The sequence below is a fragment of the Procambarus clarkii genome, chromosome 57 (genome assembly GCF_040958095.1).
Source record: "Procambarus clarkii isolate CNS0578487 chromosome 57, FALCON_Pclarkii_2.0, whole genome shotgun sequence".
Lineage (NCBI taxonomy): Eukaryota > Metazoa > Arthropoda > Malacostraca > Decapoda > Cambaridae > Procambarus > Procambarus clarkii.
In genome coordinates, this window is record NC_091206.1 from 11,416,902 (window position 1) to 11,424,368 (window position 7,467).

The 7,467-nt window shown below is 39.2% G+C and overlaps 1 protein-coding gene across 4 annotated transcripts in view; it reads right to left on the minus strand.

Annotated features, from left to right (window-relative positions):
• Positions 1-6,134: 6,134 nt before the first annotated feature.
• The window catches only part of LOC123745080 (uncharacterized), a 34,015-nt gene continuing 32,682 nt past the window's right edge, over positions 6,135-7,467 (minus strand). For all 4 annotated transcript variants that reach the window (XM_045725388.2, XM_045725390.2, XM_045725389.2 and 1 more), the window contains one exon: positions 6,135-7,467. This exon is cut by the window's right edge. The gene's annotated coding sequence lies outside the window, so the exon portion shown is untranslated.

The window sequence follows — 7,467 nt, forward strand, 5'->3', positions numbered from 1 at the left end:
TGCGATTTCATTTCCCTGTTAACTCTTTGAGAGGCTAAAATTATAGCCTAATTACATATTATTCAACCCAGAGGACCGAATGTGATCAAGTACTACAGTCAAGTATGATTCAGGGACTGCAGTGAGATCAGTGACATTAGATATAACTTGAAGCTTGTTCAGGTAACTGGTCACTGATATACAAACACTGAGGCCCATGGAATTCATCTTGGTTAAATAATAAATGTATCAAATCAGGCATCAGATTTATTGGGGTTTAATTTAGTTAATTCAGAGGATTGAATAGTCCATCATTAAAGTCAAGTATGGTTCTGAGATTGCAGTGGGTTCAGTGACATTGGTCGCAGTGACTTGTAGCTGTTTTGGCTACTGTTCACTGATTTGCCACTGAGGCTTCATGAACTCATCTTCATCTCTAAATGATGATATTAACATCAACCTCTGTTGCTATAGTCAGCTGTAATCTCCTTAGTATAATGCTACTGAAGATATATAATCAGCTGACAACTTATATTTCTAATTGTATTATTTATTTGCAAGCATAGGTCTCCCAAGGCTTAGTAATGGGCCTGAGAGTAATTTACCTTCTGCAGAATTTAGCATGGTTATGCCCTGATATTTAGTAAGGCTACCAATGACTCGATGGTAGTAGTCTGTACCTACAAGGATACCGAAGTCGATGAGGTGATCAGACTTAATATTATCTGCCAATTTTATTCCTCTATTTCTCAGGAATTTGGCGGTTGCTCTCAGACCTTGTACTTGTATGTCTGCTGGTATTTTGTCCACCACAATGGCTTGTACTTGACAGACGTATCTGCCTAAACGTACTGATGGTTGTACCAACTGGTAGACTTGAGGTCCTGCATCTGTTAGAAACCCTGAGATGTTGAATGACGTCTGGGCTACAGGCCTTAATTGTAGTTCATCTGCCAACTTTTTAGTGATATATGTTCTCTGGGACCCTTGGTCAAACAACCCACGGGTATGGACCTTGGCCCTCCTTATTCTGGATGGTAATTTGGGCAGTAGGCAAAGTTGTATTACCTTTAGACTTTGCCGATTGGACACTAATTGTTTGTTGCACCTTGCAGTACTGTACTGTGGTGGGAATGCTATCTTCCACCTTAAGGTTTGGAGACGTTGTTTTGGTGTCTCTGCACAATGCTGCATGGTGCTGACCTTTGTTACACCTATTACAGGTGTGTACTTGGGTCTCACAGTCGTTGATGTTATGTTTCCTGAGGCACCTCGTGCAATGTTGCAAATCTTTGAGTCGCTCAACACGGGCGTCACTATCAGGAAAATTAGGGCAGTGGTACATTGAATGTTTCTCATTGCAGAACAAACATGTTCCATAGCTTCCAGTACCCTTTGGTGTCACGTTCTTGGATGACACAGTAACTATAGGCTTGGAGGGTCCCACTGCATATACGCCCACTCTGCCACTGTTCCACTTTGGTGTTGAATTATATTGTCTAGATTGATTTGGAGTACCTTTGGTACTCTGTGGTTTACTATTATTGGTATCTGATGGTTTACTTAGTGGTTTTAATTCGTCATTTATTCGTATATGATGAACTACTGAACGTAAACCATCAGATATTTCATTCATGGATAAGATACTTTTATTGTCATAAGCACTCATTTGTCTCAATACGTCCCTAGGTATTTTCTCCTGGACAATAATTTTCAAGACCCAATCAGCCCCGTTTGTATCTGGTGTCAGGCTGAGGGCCTTGATCATTGATTCTACCTCCAGCTTGTAGACTTGGAGTGAATCAGCTGAAGCCTCCGGTGAGGGTAAATGCAACAGCTCATGAACTAAATGTGATGTTTTTACTTCTGGATCAACATAATTTTCTTTGAGGAGTTGTACTGCCAGATCATAGCCGTCATTAGTTAATCTCAGATGGGATACTACTGTTTTAGCCTCACCTGATAATTGGCCTTGAACATAAGAGAATTTACTACTCTTTGGTAAAGAATGTTTTGAGTCCACAAGGTCAACGATTTTTTCCAAAATTCGTCCCAGTGGAGAATTGATATTTTAATTACCCTCGATAGTGAAGAGAAACATAAGACATATTAAGAAAATTCATGTTAGAATTATTAATCTTTCCTTTTCGGTCACACACACACACACATTATATATATATATATATATATATATATATATATATATATATATATATATATATATATATATATATATATATATATATATGTATATATATATATATATATATATATATATATATATATATATATATATATATATATATATATATATATATATATATACATATATATATATAGGGGGGTACCACCACTGGTGCAATTATAGGGACCCACATCCTCAGAGAAGAGAACACAGAGCATTCAGGGAAAAACTTGCCATTTAACTCTGAATACGTAAGAGTGTTCGCTTCTCCTACCACCCCCCTTTTTTATGGTGTACACTTTATTATGCAAGGTTATACAGTTACATATCTGATTTTATGCAAAAAATTAACATTAAGAGGACACAAAAAAAAGTTCGCTTCCTAGAGGCTGTAGATTTCCTCGAACTCCTCCGACGCCGGGCAGGAACCGAGGATGCAGTGAGTATTCCCCCTCTGGATCGCGACACTGAGGCGCTGAAAGAGAAAACTTGCTGCTCTAGGGTATCTTGTGGTGTCAATGAGCTTGGAACCAAGATCCTTAAGAAACCTTCTTGCACTCTCTCCCCATGGGCCTAGGGTCTCAGACCCTATTGGAACGAAGTTGTACCGATGATCTAATTGCCTGTACTTGGCTGACTTGTCTCTTTCTCTCCGTGTTGCCGCGGCTCCTGCTGTGCCGGCAGAGAGGTTGATGTATGTGGTTGCCAGGGTGAATACACAAGTATAGTCCCATGCCAACTGTCTGCCACCCTTCCACGGTCGCAGTGTGATTCCGTCTGGTCGGCCGGCAAAGCTAACAGAGTCACGGTTCAGTAGGTTGCGGGGCTCTCTCTCCGCTGGACACTGAGCAGAGGCAAGGCTTCTTTTAATGATGTCATTGACTTCGTCGTGTCTAGTGTGCCAACCACCAGATTTTCCACAATGCAGGCCATGCAGTCCGTATTCGTCAGCATCTGCCTCGCCGCAAATACACCTATGAACAGTGTGGATAGGGGCAGCAAGACGGAGAGCGACTGCAATACGGAGCTCCTGTGGATCAAGACGTGTGCCTGTCGCAGACATAGGGACTGCCAAAAGGAAGTCCCCTGCATGGGGAGCCTGCACAGCTGTGAAGCGTGCATGATCACTGGGGGTTGTTGCTGCCTCCAGCAAAGCTGTGGCTTCTTTGTCTAGAAAGGGGCTGTCCCAACTGGATTGTTTCTTGGCTTTCGGCATGGCTGGTCTGAGTGCTGGGTCTACCATGGCACTGCCATGCCATATATATATATATATATATATATATATATATATATATATATGTCGTACCTAATAGCCAGAACGCACTTCTCAGCCTACTATTCAAGGCCCGATTTGCCTAATAAGCCAAGTTTTCATGAATTAATGTTTTTTCGTCTACCTAACCTACCTAACCTAACCTAACCTAGCTTTTTTTGGCTACCTAACCTAACCTTACCTATAAATATAGGTTAGGTTAGGTTAGGTAGGGTTGGTTAGGTTCGGTCATATATCTACGTTAATTTTAACTCCAATAAAAAAAAATTGACCTCATACATAGAGAAAAGGGTTGCTTTATCATTTCATAAGAAAAAAATTATAGTAAATATATTAATTCAGGAAAACTTGGCTTATTAGGCAAATCGGGCCTTGAATAGTAGGCTGAGAAGTGAGTTCTGGCTACTAGGTACGACATATATATATATATATATATATATATATATATATATATATGTAATATATATATATATATAATATATATATATATATATATATATATATATATATATATATATATATATATATATATATAATATATATATATATATATAATATATATAGGGTACCACCTCTAGCTGGAAGAAGGGGGACCCATAGCCTCGGAGGAAACCACGCATAACGCATTAGAGGGAATGTTTAGATCCCCTCCAATACAGTTTCTGTGTGCTTTTCTCCTACCACCCCCTTCCTTGAATATTTTTTGTGCTTTATTATGCATTTGATGGCTACAAGATATACATGGGTTGATACAAAAATAATAATGCAAAAAGGTGCTTAAAGGTTATGGATCTCTTGAAGAACACAACAATGGGAAACATTGATGAATGTCACAGACGGGTTCGATCATTGTTGCAAGTCAAACACTTCTTCGAATTCCTCTGAAGTTGGACTAGTGCCCAAGACGCAACAGACATTTCCCCTCTGAATCGCAACAAGGAGGCGCTGGAACAAGAAACTTTTTGCTCTCTGGTCTTTTGTAGCGCTGATCAATTTGTCCCCCAATTCCTTCAGGAACTTCAATGCACATTTTCCCCACGAACCGAGGGTCTCCGAGCCGATCGGAACAAAGCTGTAGCAGTGTGCTAGACCTCTGTATTTAATAATTTTCTGCGATTCCCTGAAAGAAGCAGCACCACCGCTTTCACGTGTGCTGTAGTGGAGGTAGGTACTGGCCAGTGTGACAGCGCACGTGTAGTCCCATACCACTTGCTTACCATCCTTCCAAGGTAGCAAGGTGACCCCATCAGGGCGCTTCTGAGGGTCGTTAGGTCTGGATAAGTGTGGTTCTCTTTGTGCCGGGCAGCGGGCTGTGGCGAGGCTCCTCTTGATGATGTTGTTGACTTCTTCATGTCTTGCAATTTTACCCTGTGATTTACGACATACCAGACCATGACGACCATATTGGTCTGCCATCGCAGTTCCGCAGATGCACCTATGTTCGGTGAGGATGGGGGCGGCAAGGCGAAGGGCAACTCCAATGCGGAGAGTGTCATGACTGAGGCGAGTTCCCAGGGCTGCATTGGGCACAGCAAATAAAAAATCCCCGGCGTGGGGTGCTGTTACCGCTAGGATCAGCATCAGCATCAGCATATATATATATATATATATATATATATATATATATATATATATATATATATATATATATATATATATATATATATATATATACATAACTGAAAACTCACACCCCAGAAGTGACTCGAACCCATACTCCCAGAAGCAACGCAACTGGTATGTACAAGACGCCTTAATCCACTTGACCATCACGACCGGACAAAATGAGGTGATAGCCGAGGCTATCAAGATTATGCCCAAGATTACTATCCGAGTGCCGGCGGTGGGGTGGTTCAAATAGCCTCGGCTATCACCTCATTTTGTCCGGTCGTGATGGTCAAGTGGATTAAGGCGTCTTGTACATACCAGTTGCGTTGCTTCTGGGAGTATGGGTTCGAGTCACTTCTGGGGTGTGAGTTTTCAGTTGCATATTGTCCTGGGGACCATTCAGGCTTGTTCGCATATATATATATATATATATATATATATATATATATATATATATATATATATATATATATATATATATATATATATATATATATATATATGTTGTACCTAGTAGCCAGAACGCACTTATCAGCCTACTATGCAAGGCCCGATTTGCCTAATAAGCCAAGTTTTCCTGAAATAATATATTTTCTCTAATGTTTTTCTTATGATATGATAAAGCTACCCATTTCATTATGTATGAGGTCAATTTTTTTTATTGGAGTTAAAATTAACGTAGATATATGACCGAACCTAACCAACCCTACCTAACCTAACCTAACCTATCTTAATAGGTTAGGTTAGGTTAAGTGGCTGAAAAAGTTAGGTTAGGTTAGGTTAGGTAGGTTTGGTAGTCGAAAAACAATTAATTCATGAAAACTTGGCTTATTAGGCAAATCGGGCCTTGCATAGTAGGCTGAGAAGTGCTTTCTGGCTACTAGGTACGACATAAACATGTGGTTAAAACATATAAAAATGTGGTAAAACAATGCAGCGATCCCACCTCTTCGTTACTCGCTAATGTCTTCAATAAATCATCACCAATGTTACCCTATGAGTATTGATTGCATTATGGATAGTGAAGTCAATTTAAAATAGTAATAATATTAAATATTGTCGAGCTTGTTTGGAATCTTTAAACAGAAATGCGAAAACTTAAAGAAACTATATTTCAAGTACGTACAGCACAGTCGTTCAATATAGCAGGGAAGGCAAATACAAATCCTAGTTTTTAAATTTATATATCAAACAAAGTTTAGGAAGAAGACTATGCCATTGAATTATTAGACAAGTCAGTTAACTGATAAAAACTGGGAAATGAGACATATTTTAAATAATTCAATTTTCTCTGGATATATTATAGAAGATCTTGGTGTTATGCCTGCAGGTGTTTTCTTCATTATTTCATTTTTTCTGTTAGCACAATTATATCTATCTTTTCTGAACACTAAAGTGGACTTGTTACCAATTTTCTTTGAAATATACTTACTTCTTATCCCCGCACTCCTTGCACTCTCCTCCCTGGCCTGGGGCCAGATTCACGAAAGCACTTACGAACCTGTACATCTTTTCTCAATCTTTGGCGGCTTTGTTTACAATTATTAAACAGTTGATGAGCTCCGAAGCACCAGGAGGATGTTTGTAGCAATAATAACAGTTGAATGGCAAGTTTTCATGCTTGTAAACTGTTTAATAAATGTAACCAAAGCTGTCAAAGATTGAGGAAAGATGTACACGTTCGTAAGTGCTTGCGTAAGTGCTTTCGTGAATCTGGCCCCTGGTATCTACACCCACACTTGAGGAATAATTCAGAAGTGAATGATGTCATTTTTGTCTGAAAGGAATCACCCATCTAATAAACTCAATTCACTCGTTGTGTTTATTTTGTTTAGACGCTCAGTCATTATAGACTACTCATACTTTTCCAGAAATATAATCTTAATTGTTGGGAAATACAAGTTAAGAATGAGTAATATTCTTACTGGGGTATCGGGTCGACAGGGAAGTTTTCCGCTGCAGGGAAAGCAATAGGACCCGCGGCCGGACATTTGGAATGATTACGTAATTAATGCCACAGAGAGATGGATTACAGGGAGAGATGAATTATCTTGAGTCCAACTGAAGTCAAATTGATGTCAAGTGAGCTGTGTATTTGGAGTTATTCTGAGCCAGGATAGCATAAATCTATTGATGTAGAATGCTGACGGTGAGCTGATATATCCAGCATCAAGGAATGATTGTCTCATCACCATAATTTTGTGATTTATATTGTGTATATACAATATATAATTTTTTTTCATTCTTAGCTATATGTAACTCTTTATGCCTGAAATATAATTTGTGATTAGGATTGCAATACTCCTGTTTAGTCAAGCCAGCGTTGATATGATTTGTACATTATGTTAACCTTTTACGTTTCTGATTCTGACTTTCTGATTATCCAAGATTCTGTCTCCGTGGTCTGCAGGTATTGTGGCTC